Source organism: Oncorhynchus masou, chromosome 28 (assembly GCF_036934945.1).
Source record: "Oncorhynchus masou masou isolate Uvic2021 chromosome 28, UVic_Omas_1.1, whole genome shotgun sequence".
In the NCBI taxonomy this organism is placed as follows: domain Eukaryota; kingdom Metazoa; phylum Chordata; class Actinopteri; order Salmoniformes; family Salmonidae; genus Oncorhynchus; species Oncorhynchus masou.
In genome coordinates this window covers 56,422,365-56,436,487 of record NC_088239.1, presented here as the reverse complement: position 1 = coordinate 56,436,487, position 14,123 = coordinate 56,422,365, and positions in this window count along the sequence as shown.

The following is a 14,123-nucleotide window of genomic DNA, read 5'->3' as shown; positions in this document are numbered from 1 at the left end:
GTTGTATCATTTCAAATCCAAAGTACTAGAGGACAGAGACAAAACAACAAAAAATGTGTCAATATCCCAATACTTTTGGAGCTCACTGTATTTTTATCCTCTTTTGCTTTCTCTCTCCCTCCCCCTCTCTTCCCTGATCCCTGATGTCATGAGGTGGAAGCATCAGGCGTCTCCATGCCAATCTAGCCCAAAACCTACCTACAGTCAAACAACTGACAAACTACATGATTTTAATGAGGCAACCTTCAAACCACAATAAATGTTGATCACCTAAAAGGCTGTATTCTAAATATGTACCTTTATAAAGCTTTGAAAAGTTTAACCAAACTTTCCGTTCATCTTCCACTATTAGTATGGAAATAGAAAACATTGCAAATTAACAACTCTATCCCCAAGTGGCCTTTTAGCATTACTCTGGTCTGGCCCTCAATAGCCACCTATCTGCCCACAATTGATAGCATGCTTTGCAAGGTATTTGTCTGTAAATGATACATCAAGACAGCTACATGGGGAGAGGATGAGGAACGAAGAGCGCTGGGCAATAATACGGGTAGGTTTCCATGACGACAAGGAAATAAAAGCAGGTGAGGAATGGCTGCAGAAAGTCGGGAAGCCAGAGCAATGATCTGGCACTATCGGAACGCAAGAGGCCGGGAATGGATTGCTGAATTTGATTCACTGCAGTCAGGGAAGGCTAAAGAGGGAAGGGGGAGCAGGGAGGTGAGGAGAGGGTAAGAGAGAGGAGTAAGAGGAGAGAAGAGAGGGAGGAGGAGGGGGTAGTAGAGATGAGAGTTGCGGCACCATTTTTCACAGCAGACAAAAACATTTGCTTGGATATCAATTTGGAGCGGAGAAGCAGTCGTCCCCCCTGCCCCATCATCCATCATCTTTTCGTGAGCCCACCACTCCACTACTCCCCCCTACTCTTCATCCCCCCTCACCCACACCATGTTCCACCTCTCCCCACCTCCCCCTCGCACCCTTTTCGTGAGCCCACCACTCCACTACTCCCCCTACTCTTCATCCCCCCTCACCCACACCATGTTCCACCTCTCCCCACCTCCCCCTCGCACCCTTTTCGTGAGCCCACCACTCCACTACTCCCCCCTACTCTTCATCCCCCCTCACCCACACCATGTTCCACCTCTCCCCACCTCCCCCTCGCACCCTTCCCTCCCCAATAGATCCAGATAGCACAGAGCTGAAAGGGAAAGAGTGGAGGAAGAAATGAGGGTTGATGTGTGGGAAGAAACGCAAACGGATGAGTGTGCATGTGTGTGAGGGTGGGGGGTTAAGGGGTGGGGCAGAGCAGTTTCCACAGCGGTCGTGGCCCCCAGTCTCGTGGCATTAAGCTTGGTGGGGGAGGCCCCGCCCCCTCACAGCTCCCTTATCGGCACCTTCCACTGCACCCCATCACTCATCTCAGGCCCATCATCCATCACCCATCGCGATCAATAGGAGGCCATGCATTCATCAGCCCCTGGTGCTGATGGGAAGAGGGATGGGTGAAGGGGAGGGGGTGAAGGGGGAGAGGAGGCATGGGGGGATCACGTGGTTTGGGGGGTGATTCTGAGGGGGCTGAGTCGGGCGGAATCATGAACAGGGGAATAACAGGGAAAAGGCAGAAAATAGAGAAAAGCAGAAAGGAAAAGGGCGGAACAAGAAGAGGCACTAAGAAGCAAAGATAGACGCATCAGTAGCTTAAAGAGGTTCTCCTCTCTTTCCACAGGTGATGGCAGGATAAACGTTCGTCAAGATAGGAATTACAGTTGAAGTCGGAAGTTTACATACATCTTAGCCAACTACATTTAGACTCAGTTTTTCACAATTCCTGACATTTCATCCTAGTAAAAATTCCCTGTTTTAGGTCAGTTAGGATCGCCACTTTATTTTAAGAATGTGAAATCTCAGAGTAAAAGAACAGAGAATTATTGATTTCAGCTTTTATTTATTTCATCACATCCCCATTGGGTGACAAGTTTACATACACTCAATTGGTATTTGGTAGCATTGCCTTTAAATTGTTTAACTTGGGGCAAACTTTTCGGGTAGCCTCCCACAAGCGTCCCACAATAAGTTGGGTGAATTTTGGCCCATTCCTCCTGACAGAGCTGATGTAACTGAGTCAGGTTTGCAGGCCTCCTTGCTCGCACACAATTTTTCAGTTCTGCTCATAAATTTCTGCCCACAACGTCAGGGCTTTGTGATGGCCATTCCAATACCTTGACTTTGTTGTCCTTAAACCATTTTGGCACAATGATGTCAAGGGAAGAGGCACTGAGTTACACACAGTTACCACAGTTACACCTCCAAATGACTCAAATGGTGTCAATTAGCCTATCAGAAGCATCTAAAGCCATGACATCATTTTCTGGAATTCTCCAAGCTGTTTAAAGGCACAGTCAACTTAGTGTATGTAATCTTCTGACCCACTGGAATTGTGATACAGTGAATTATAAGTTAAATAATCTGTCTGTAAACAAAGTAGATGTCCTAACCGACTTGCCAAAACTATAGTTTGTTAACAAGAAATTTGTGGAGTGGTTGAAAAACTAGTTTTAATGACTCCAACAAGTGTATGTAAACTTCCGACTTCAACTGTATATTTGTTAATTTATCTGAAACTAAACAAAAGAAAGGTAACAACATAGTTCCTTGGAGCGCACCCACTATCTGATACATGAATGTTGAGGAGTTTGAGCCCTAGCCCTAGTTCAGTGTGAATGTTGCTGCCCTCACGAGCCCCAGTTCAGTGGGAGTTTTCCTGCCCTCACTAGCCCCAGTTCAATGTGAATGTTGCTGCCCTCACTAGCCCCAGTTCAGTGTGAATGTTGCTGCCCTCACGAGCCCCAGTTCAGTGGGAGTTTTCCTGCCCTCACTAGCCCCAGTTCAGTGTGAATGTTGCTGCCCTCACGAGCCCCAGTTCAGTCTAAATGTTGCTGCCCTCACTAGCCCTAGTTCAGTGTGAATGTTGCTGCCCTCACGAGCCCCAGTTCAGTGGGAGTTTTCCTGCCCTAACTAGCCCCAGTTCAGTGTGAATGTTGCTGCCCTCACTAGCCCCAGTTCAGTGTGAATGTTGCTGCCCTCACGAGCCCCAGTTCAGTGGGAGTTTTCCTGCCCTCACTAGCCCCAGTTCAGTGTGAATGTTGCTGCCCTCACTAGCCCCAGTTCAGTGGGAGTTTTCCTGCCCTCACTTGCCCCAGTTCAGTGAGAGTGTTCCTGCCCTCACTAGCCCTAGTTCAGTGGGAGTGTTGCTGCCCCCCCCCAAGCACTAGTTCAGTGGGAGTGTTGTTGCCCTCCTAAGCACTAGTTCAGTGGGAGTGTTGTTGCCCTCCTAAGCACTAGTTCAGTGGGAGTGTTGCTTCCCTCCTAAGCACTATTTCAGTGGGAGTGTCGCTGCCCTCACTAGCCCCAGTTTAGTGGTAGTGTTGCTGCCCTCACTAGCCCCAGTTCAGTGTGAACATTGCTGCCCTCCTAAGCACTAGTTCAGTGGGAGTGTTGCTGCCCTCCTAAGCACTAGTTCAGTGTGAATTTTGCTACCTTCACTAGCCCCAGTTCAGTGTGAACATTGCTGCCCTCCTAAGCACTAGTTCAGTGTGAATGTTGCTGCCCTTCTAAGCACTTGTTCAGTTTGAATGTTGCTGCCCTCACTAGCCCCAGTACAGAGTGAATGTTGCTGCCCTCACCAGCCCCAGTACAAAGTGAATGTTGCTGCCCTCATTAGCCCCAGTACAGAGTGAATGTTGCTGCCCTCACTAGCCCCGGTACAGAGTGAATGTTGCTGCCCTCACTAGCCCCAGTTCAGTGTGAATGTTGCTGCCCTCACTAGCCCCAGTACAGAGTGAATGTTGCTGCCCTCACTAGCCCCAGTTCAGTGTGAACATTGCTGCCCTCCTAAGCACTAGTTCAGTGTGAATGTTGCTGCCCTTCTAAGCACTTGTTCAGTGTGAATGTTGCTGCCCTCACTAGCCCCAGTACAGAGTAAATGTTGCTGCCCTCACCAGTCCCAGTACAGAGTGAATGTTGCTGCCCTCACTAGCCCCAGTTCAGTGTGAATGTTGCTGCCCTCACTAGCCCCAGTACAGAGTGAATGTTGCTGCCCTCACCAGCCCCAGTACAGAGTGAATGTTGCTGCCCTCACTAGCCCCAGTACAGAGTGAATGTTTCTGCCCTCACTAGCCCCAGCACAGAGTGAATGTTGCTGCCCTCACCAGCCCCAGTACAGAGTGAATGTTGCTGCCCTCACTAGCCCCAGTACAGAGTGAATGTTTCTGCCCTCACTAGCCCCAGCACAGAGTGAATGTTGCTGCCCTCACTAGCCCCAGTACAGAGTGAATGTTGCTGCCCTCACTAGCCCCAGTTCAGTGTGAATGTTGCTGCCCTCACTAGCCCCAGTACAGAGTGAATGTTGCTGCCCTCACTAGCCCCAGTTCAGTGTGAATGTTGCTGCCCTCACTAGCCCCAGTTCAGTGTGAATGTTGCTGCCCTCACTAGCCCCAGTTCAGTGTGAACGTTGCTGCCCTCACTAGCCCCAGTTCAGTGTGAACGTTGCTGCCCTCACTAGCCCCAGTTCAGTGTGAACGTTGCTGCCCTCACTAGCCCCAGTTCAGTGTGAACGTTGCTGACCTTTCTAGCCCCAGTTCAGTGTGAACGTTGCTGACCTTCCTAGCCCCAGTTCAGTGTGAACGTTGCTGACCTTTCTAGCCCCAGTTCAGTGTGAACGTTGCTGACCTTACTAGCCCCAGTTCAGTGTGAACGTTGCTGACCTTCCTAGCCCCAGTTCAGTGTGAACGTTGCTGCCCTCACTAGCCCCAGTTCAGTGTGAACGTTGCTGACCTTCCTAGCCCCAGTTCAGTGTGAACGTTGCTGCCCTCACTAGCCCCAGTTCAGTGTGAACATTGCTGCCCTCACTAGCCCCAGTTCAGTGTGAACGTTGCTGACCTTTCTAGCCCCAGTTCAGTGTGAACGTTGCTGACCTTTCTAGCCCCAGTTCAGTGTGAACGTTGCTGACCTTCCTAGCCCCAGTTCAGTGTGAACGTTGCTGACCTTCCTAGCCCCAGTTCAGTGTGAACGTTGCTGACCTTCCTAGCCCCAGTTCAGTGTGAACGTTGCTGACCTTCCTAGCCCCAGTTCAGTGTGAACGTTGCTGACCTTTCTAGCCCCAGTTCAGTGTGAACGTTGCTGACCTTTCTAGCCCCAGTTCAGTGTGAACGTTGCTGACCTTTCTAGCCCCAGTTCAGTGTGAACGTTGCTGACCTTTCTAGCCCCAGTTCAGTGTGAACATTGCTGACCTTTCTAGCCCCAGTTCAGTGTGAACGTTGCTGACCTTTCTAGCCCCAGTTCAGTGTGAACGTTGCTGACCTTTCTAGCCCCAGTTCAGTGTGAACATTGCTGCCCTTCCTAACCCCAGTATCACTAGTCATTTTTCAACATCCATCCATGTCTGAGGACGTCGTGGAAAACAGCCACTATCGGTAACAGTGAGAGCTGTTACCCTCAAGTAGGTTTCAGTTTTGCTGGTGTTGTGGATGGGGGATGGGAGATGGGCATCTGCCTCTGATTTTTTTTAACCTTTATTTAACTAGGCGAGTCAGTTAAGAACAAATTCTTATTTTCAATGACGGCCTAGGAACAGTGGGTTAACTGCCTGTTCAGGGGCAGAACGACAGATTTGTACCTTGTCAGCTCGGGGATTTGAACTTGCAACCTTCCGGGAACTAGTCCAACACTCTAACCCCTAGGCTACCCTGCAAGTTCAAATCCATCGATAGAAAGTTGTTTTTATAGTTTTATTTTACTTTCCCAAACCTTAACCATTTGCAATTAATGCCTAACCTTAAGAATTTTGAGTTAATGTCTAAACTTACCCTTAAACACTTGACATTTGGAACAACTTATAAATGTGGCGTTTGAGAAACATGGATGAAAGTCTAATTCTGACGTGAGACCGTGAGAGCTGGTAGCAGTGGGTGTGTTGCTGCCCTCCCTAGCCCCAGTTCAGTGGGAGTTCAGGAGGTGACACTGATTAAGCAGTCTCTGTGATAAGTGGGACTTTTGTGCACAGCATTGCAAGGAGGGATGAGAGAGGAGGGGAGGGGGAAGAGAGGGGAAATGTAAAAGAGGAGAAAGAGAGGGAAGAGGGGAAATGTAAAGGACGAGAAAGAGAGGGAAGAGAGGGGAAATGTAAAAGAGGAGAAAGAGAGAAAAGCGAGCATTTGGCCTTCACACATGCACGCACAAACGCACACACTTATTCTAGCTGCAATGTCAGTGTCAGTCATTCGCTGATCGTCATTTTCCAGCAAGGCTCTGCACTTTGCAGTGACAGCTCATAAGTTGTACCCACACACACGCTGGCTAAGGCCTTTCCACCGGCTGAAGTTGGGCTCGAATGGATCGCACTTTAAGATGATGGATACCCCTCCTGCACAGAAAGGTTAGGGACATGGGGATAAGTTACTGAGCTGGGCTGTGCCTTCAGCGCGGGTGGGTCGTTGCAGTCAGGCTATAGGGGATACAGTAAATGTGATGGCTTGACAACTTAGAACACATGGTCCGTTTGGTGGGAAACACGCTTAAAAGATGCAGAGAACAACCTTGCATTGTCATCAATAGTCCTCAAAAATTGTTTTCTGCCAAAAATGAGAAGTAATGCACCTCAGAATAAGTTACAAACCATAATACACAATATACCTGAGACATGTTGAGTACCCTTTTGGTATTTTAATAACACAAAAAACACCACCAAGCCTTCAACACATATACACATGTAAAAGACCACCACCACACAGTTGGCACAACAAGCATCCCAAGACGACCAACTGCAACCAGACACTGTTCACATAGCCAGGTGGATGGGTGCATTTAACCCAGTCACGATCCTCTGCCTCTCTCTTCCTTACAGTGGTCCTGGGAGAGGAAGGCAGGGGAAGCAGAAGGGGGATGCATGGGATCAGGTGACACGCTGGGCAACCACACCCAAGGACCAGCCAGTCTCTCCTGTGTCCCTCCTCAGGTGTCCCTCTGCTCTCCTGTTTCAACCAATCCCAGATCCCCATCTGCCGGCCGGCTGCTCACTCTGGCCGTCTGGATTATTCAGAAACGGCTAAACGCTCTTTGTGTCAAGCTGACTGCGACAAAACTAGCTGCAGGCCCACTAAGCCACAGGAGCTCAGCTGCAAGCCCACAGCCATACCGTGGAGATGCTGTTTTAGCTCTACTGTACATTGGAGAAACCAAGGAAATGCTTATTTGAACACTGTACAGCTATGCATCAGTGACACTGACACTGAGCGCACACATCAAGGGGATATAACTCCACTCACTCTTCTTTATCTGTGCTTTTATAAATATTTCATCTTCGACCTGTCCATCTTCCTCGGTTCACACACACTTGTGGGGCTGGACAGTGTGTGTGTGTGTGTGTGTGTGTTAAAGAGTACCTCTACCTGCGTGTGTAAAGGGAGCCCAGAAGGAGATAATAAGGGGGTGATTAATATTAGAAGAGCTGAGGTAACCGCAAACCTGCCAACCTGGGGGCACCACGTGTGAAGCCTGAAACCAGACCTGCAGCCATTTTAAACACAGCGAAAAACAGGAATAATATCTTTAACCTGATTTTGGTTTCATTTGTATACACTTACAATATTTGTTTTCTCATATACCTGAATGCATTAGAAATAGTTCCGCCAATTACTGGGATTAGATTACTGTATTAATACAGAGTGGCATTACTATACCACAAGACAGGTGTTCCAGATGCTACTGTACATTAACACGAAGCATGCATAGCTTCAGCGTACAATTTACAGGTTCTGGAGGTTATAGTTTTTCAGCTAGCTTCAGTCAAAGTCCTAAAGAATTTATGACTTGAGAAAATGTCTCCAATAAGCCGGTGATGAGACACACTCACAGGTGGTTCACCTGCAGAAGGACCTATACTCACAGACTGCCCCTGTGGTTGGTATCTTCCCTGCCCTAACTCTGGAGGTCAGACAGAACCAATCCTCCCATTTATGAGCCATATCTATCTGCAGACTGGAATGACAGACAGAGACATAGAGAAACAGAGAGAAAACAGGAGGGCAAAACATCTCCCTCCCACCTCGCAGCCTGACCTTTTAATAAGAGGCCAGTTGTTAAGCGAATTTCGGGAATCCCATAAACACAAATTGCCGTCGGTAATCTCCTGCCACGGAGTGGAGAAATATGACCACAGAGAGTGATCAATCAGATACTTAGAGCCCCGCGCTGACGTCTGAAACGAGGGAGGGGGGAGGAGGAGAGGAGTAGGTGGGAGAGGTGGTAAAATCTCAAGTCAGGTGCTGGAAAGGGAGCAAGATAATAAGGGAGGAAGGGAGAAGACGAAGGGAAATGAGTTATACTGTAGGCAGAGTGATAAGTGTTATAAGGAGTGAAGGAGAAAGAGATGAGTAAAGCATGAAATGAGAATGAGACAGAATGAGAGAAAGAAAGGAATAGAGAGAAAGACCAGTCCCCATTCCCCTCAACTTCCACTCATTTGTCCCCTCATCCCTTCATCCTCCCATTCAGGATGATGTAACCACAGGGTTAGGTCACCCGTTAGGCCATTTCCCCACCCTTAACCTGCTGACCTCTGACTTCATGTCCCTTAGTCATAGGAGTGTGGAGTTTATTTTTTCCGGTGGCTGTAGGAGATCCGGTTTGAATGGGTTAAAGTAAGAGTGGTATCCGAGCCGCGATACTTTTGTACCTGATGTAACTTTAATGGACCCTGATGAAAATTGATCCCATAGCATGGGCGATGGATTTCGTTGCTCTGTTCAAAAACCGATGCTTTCTATATCTAGCCAGGTCATGTTTAGGTTCATATCTCATGTGGGTTTGATTAGTTTATTATTCATGGGTGAACTTCTGAGCTTGGTTAGGGTGTAAGGAAGATTCACAACAGCATTCACTGGGTTTATTCTATTAGAATCTAACATTATGCAGATTTTAGAAAACTAATGACAGATTTGACTAAGCTAGAGGTTATAAATTGTTACTTGCCACTTATCATTTTTTGACAAACAACCATTTCATTCAGTCTTCTTTTTAGAGGCAGTCAACTATCATCAAAAACATGCATTGTTCAGATATTAAAACACTCCCCCCATGTCTAACTACAGTCAAGTAACTAAGACATAAATCTGCATGCATTTAAAATGTTCACTTGAGCTGGTCAAGAGGCTTGTGGGGCTCAGTAGCCCAGGCGTAAATCACAATAAGTGACCTGATAGATTTTTCTGTGTTAATGTAGCCCGGTCTTGGCAAATAACTCAGGTTAAGGGAGCTAAAGGAACTAAAGGACCGACCTTCCGTGCACTACTGCAATGGGGTGGATCACCCAATCAACAATGTGGTTGACCCCTTGATTGACCCCTGTTGACCTCTTTGGCCAATCAGGCTAATGGTGGTGTGAAGGTCCGGGCTAGACCTCAGTGACCCTCTCTTACCATATACACACACACACACACACACACACACACACACACACACACACACACACACACACACACACACACACACACACACACACACACACACACACACACACACCTCTCACCCTACCCTGTGATCTCACATCCTGGGTCTCTAACCCGTCTCCACTTTAACTGCCTGGTTTGTCGCTTTGCTTCATTGAGGCAGTCTCATTAGAGCTGACCTCTCTCCCTCTATGCATGGCAGTTAAAATTAACAGCCCCTGCCGTCGATCACTGTATAATAATGCAGCCAAAGACTAGTTAAACAATATGGGCTTTCACTAGTGTCTGCACTGCAAAGGAAGGAGAAGTGTCAGCTCAAAGCAAACTTCTAGGCCAAGACAGTGAGATTTGAGGGTGAATCCCAATAACCACTTGTGTATCGTAAGGTGTGCCATAAAACCTTGAAATAACCATATTCCATCCAGACCATCTCATATGGACCAATAGATTTCTGCATAAATAAATTACCATAAAACTAAGGGAATTGGATGGGCTGGAGACTTGGGACTGTGGCAAGGTAGCTAGTATTACAGCACATTGATTAGACACTATAGGCTGTAATTTGAACAAACCTAACGCAATGGTAAATCTTAGTGCTGTCAGTATCATTATAGGTTCGGGGGTGTGTCAGAAATATGTTTGCTATTCAAATCAAATCAAATTTTATTTGTCACATGCTTCATAAACAACAGGTGTGGACAGTGAAATGCTTACATACGGGCCCGTCCCAACAATGCAGAGAGAAAGAAAATAGAGAAATAATAGAAAAGTAAAACACGTAATAATAAAAGTAGTAATGAGTAATGATAACTCATATATACAGGGGGTACCAGCACCAAGTCAATGTGCAGGGGTACGAGGTAATTGAGGTAGGCATGTACATATAACTAGGAATAAAGTGACAGATAGTAGAACAGTAGTGGCAGTTCGTTATTTTCACTAGCAATGTGCATGCCCCGCCCACATGAGGATCTGACTTTTACAGACCTACAGACCCAGATCTATTTCCTGTGTTTAAGGGGTGCAAAATCCACTTGTCAGTTTAATCAAATATTATGGATATATTGACAAGATATATGTCTCTTCGCCCTAACAATGGGAGTCGTTGTCCACAAAGTGGCACGGCAGGCTGTCTAGCTCCCTCGTACCCTTTCTTTGGATTGGTGGATACATCTCATTATTGTAATCCTTTTCAGAATATTCGATGAGGGTTGTTGACGTCAACCACCTGTATTCAATGGAGGGAGATGCTATGCTACTAGCCTCATGCCATGAATATGCATAGCCATCTTGAGACAACTCCGATATATAGTATTTTTTTCTCAAAGTTGCCGAGATGTCACGTCCTACATATATCAGTACACTCGTAACTACTTTAAGCATTACAAAATTTATATATGGGGCGGCAAGGTAGCCTAGTGGTTAGAGCGTTGGACTAGTAACCGGAAGGTTACGAGTTCAAACCCCCGAGCTGACAAGGTACAAATCTGTCGTTCTGCCCCTGAACAGGCAGTTAACCCACTGTTCCCAGGCCGTCATTGAAAATAAGAATTTGTTCTTAACTGACTTGCTTAGTTAAATAAAGGTTAAAAAAAAAATAATAAAAAAATATTCGATCAAATAAACCTCACGTAGCAAATATGCCATACATGTTTTTATTTTACAAATTTGACAAAAACTCCCTGCTGGTGGGCGAAACAGAAAAGAAAAGCCACCTGCTGGACATTTTCCAGAGTTGGGCCTCTCTCTTCCTCTTACTTTTCCTCTGCTTAAATCTCGCTGGATTGATTGCTTTCATTTTACCTGCGACTCTTTCATACTCTTGCTTGTGGCTTATGTTTTTTCCGGGTTGACGTTACGACCGTGGAAATGTTTGTAATGACCTGTCAAACACACCGGTCATGGCTGAAATGGGCTCAGTGGATTGCATTGTTTTTCATACAGTTGAAATTTAATACAGTTTGAAATATTTACAAATTAGATGCGCTGACTAAAAGCAACTTCCTGAAACTTAACATTCAGATTATAGTGGTATTATGTCTGACCTCGCAAACAATGTCAAGTATGTATAGATAGGAGTAATCTACTGTAGATAAACGTGTTGATTTTTTATCCAGGGGGATACTGCTATTGACACACTTGTTGAATTATGCAACAGAACATGACAACAACAGTAATTAATGAGGCAGTCTAGACAGTGCAGGTGAGTACAGGTAGGGTAGACAGTACAGGTGAGTACAGGTAGGGTAGACAGTACAGGTAGGGTAGACAGTGCAGATGAGTGCAGGTAGGGTAGACAGTGCAGATGAGTGCAGGTAGGGTAGACAGTACAGGTGAGTACAGGTAGGGTAGACAGTACAGGTGAGTACAGGTAGGGTAGACAGTGCAGGTAGGGTAGACAGTGCAGATGAGTGCAGGTAGGGTAGACAGTGCAGATGAGTGCAGGTAGGGTAGACAGTGCAGGTGAGTACAGGTAGGGTAGACAGAGCAGGTAGATTACAGGTAGGGTAGACATTGCAGGTGAGTGCCGGTAGGGTAGAAGTGCAGGTGAGTACAGGTAGGGTAGACAGTGCAGGTAAGTACAGGTAGGGTAGACAGTAAGTGCAGGTGAGTACAGGTAGGGTAGATAGTACAGATGAGTGCAGGTAGGGTAGAAGTGCAGGTGAGTACAGGTAGGATAGACAGTGCAGGTGAGTACAGGTAGGGTAGACAGTGCAGGTAGGGTAGAAGTGCAGGTGAGTACAGGTAGAGTAGACAGTGCAGGTGAGTACAGGTAGGTTAGACAGTGCAGGTGAGTACAGGTAGGGTAGACAGTGCAGGTGAGTACAGGTAGGGTAGACAGTGCAGGTAGGGTAGAAGTGCAGGTGAGTACAGGTAGAGTAGACAGTGCAGGTGAGTACAGGTAGGTTAGACAGTGCAGGTGAGTACAGGTAGGGTAGACAGTGCAGGTGAGTACAGGTAGGGTAGACAGTGCAGGTGAGTACAGGTAGGGTAGACAGTGCAGGTGAGTACAGGTAGGGTAAACAGTGCAGGCGAGTACAGGTAGGGTAAACAGTGCAGGTGAGTACAGGTAGGTTAGACAGTGCAGGTGAGTACAGGTAGGGTAGACAGACCAAGTTTTTGGTGGCTGCAGCCCTGTTCCACCCCCTTATGCTAATTTATTGATTTAAATTTTAAGGATACTCTTTGAAGAGGTAGGGTTTCAGGTGCTTTCGGAAGACAGGCAGGGACTCTGCTGTCCTAGCTTCAGGGGGAAGCTGGTTCCACCATTGAAGTGCCAGGACAAAGAAAAGCTTGGACTGGGATGAGCGGGAGCTGCCCTCCCGTAGGGGTTGGAGGGACAAAAGACCAGAAGTGACAGAGCGGAGTGCCCGGGTTGAGGTGTAGGGTTTGAGCATAACCTGAAGGTGGGGGGGCATAATGAAAAAGCACCATGGTCTTGTAGTGGATGCAAGCTTCGACTCGAAGCCAGTGGAGTGTGCAGAGGAGTGGGGTGACATGGCAGAACTTGGGAAGGTTGAAACCAGGCAGGCTGCAGCATTCTAGATAAGTTGCAGGGGTCTGATAGCACAAGCGGGGAGCCCAGCCAACAGACGACAAGTGCCTGGATTAAGGTCAGCACCTGCAGGAGCTAGTCACTGCTTTGTTGTTTGCAGAGAATGACAGGGTGTTGTCCAGGGTCACCCCAAGATTAATTTGCACTCTGGGAGGGCAACACTGTGGAGTTGTCAACCGTGATGGAGACCTCTTTGAGCGGGCAGGCCTTTCCCAGGAGGAAGAGCAGCTCTGTCTTGTCGAAGTTGAGCTTGAGGTAGTGGGCCGACATCCAAGTCAGGCACGCAGAGATGTGTGTCACCATCTGGGTGTCAGAAGGGGGAAGGAGAAAAGTAGTTGAGTGTCATCCGCATACCAAGGAGAGACCATGTGAGGATATGACGGAGTCGAGTGACATGGTGTATAGAGAGAAGAGGAGAGAGCCTAGAGCTGAGCACTGGGGGACACCAGTAGTGAAGGTATGTGGTGCAGACACAGATCCTTGTCACCTGGTAGGAGCAGCATGTGGAATTATAAACAAGTTGTAGGTGTGTCGAGACTTGGCCCCTCACTGGCCAATCAGAACATGCTCCATTGCTAAATATGTGGTTGCTTCAAGTTGTGTATTTACGGTCTTTTATGCATACTGTTGTCATCAACTCCATTTGGATTGTTAGTCCGTTATAGTTCAAAACAACAACTTGATTTAAATAGGCTATGTCTAAATACAGTTACAGACAGACAGCATAATTGCTCCCAGTGGGCGTATAATACAAGTAGGGCAACATACAGTTGAAGTCAGAAGTTTACATACACTTAGGTTGGACTCATTAAAACTTGTTTTTCAACCACTCCACAATTCTTGTTAACAAACGATAGTTTTGGCAAATCGGTTAGGACATCTACTTTATGCATGACACAAGTAATTTTTTCAACAATTGTTTGCAGACAGATTATTTCACTTACAACTCACTGTATCACAATTCCAGTGGGTCAGAAGTTTACATACCCTAAGTTGACTGTGCCTTTAAACAGTATGAAAATTCCAGAAAATGATGTCATGGCTTTAAAAGCTTCTGATCG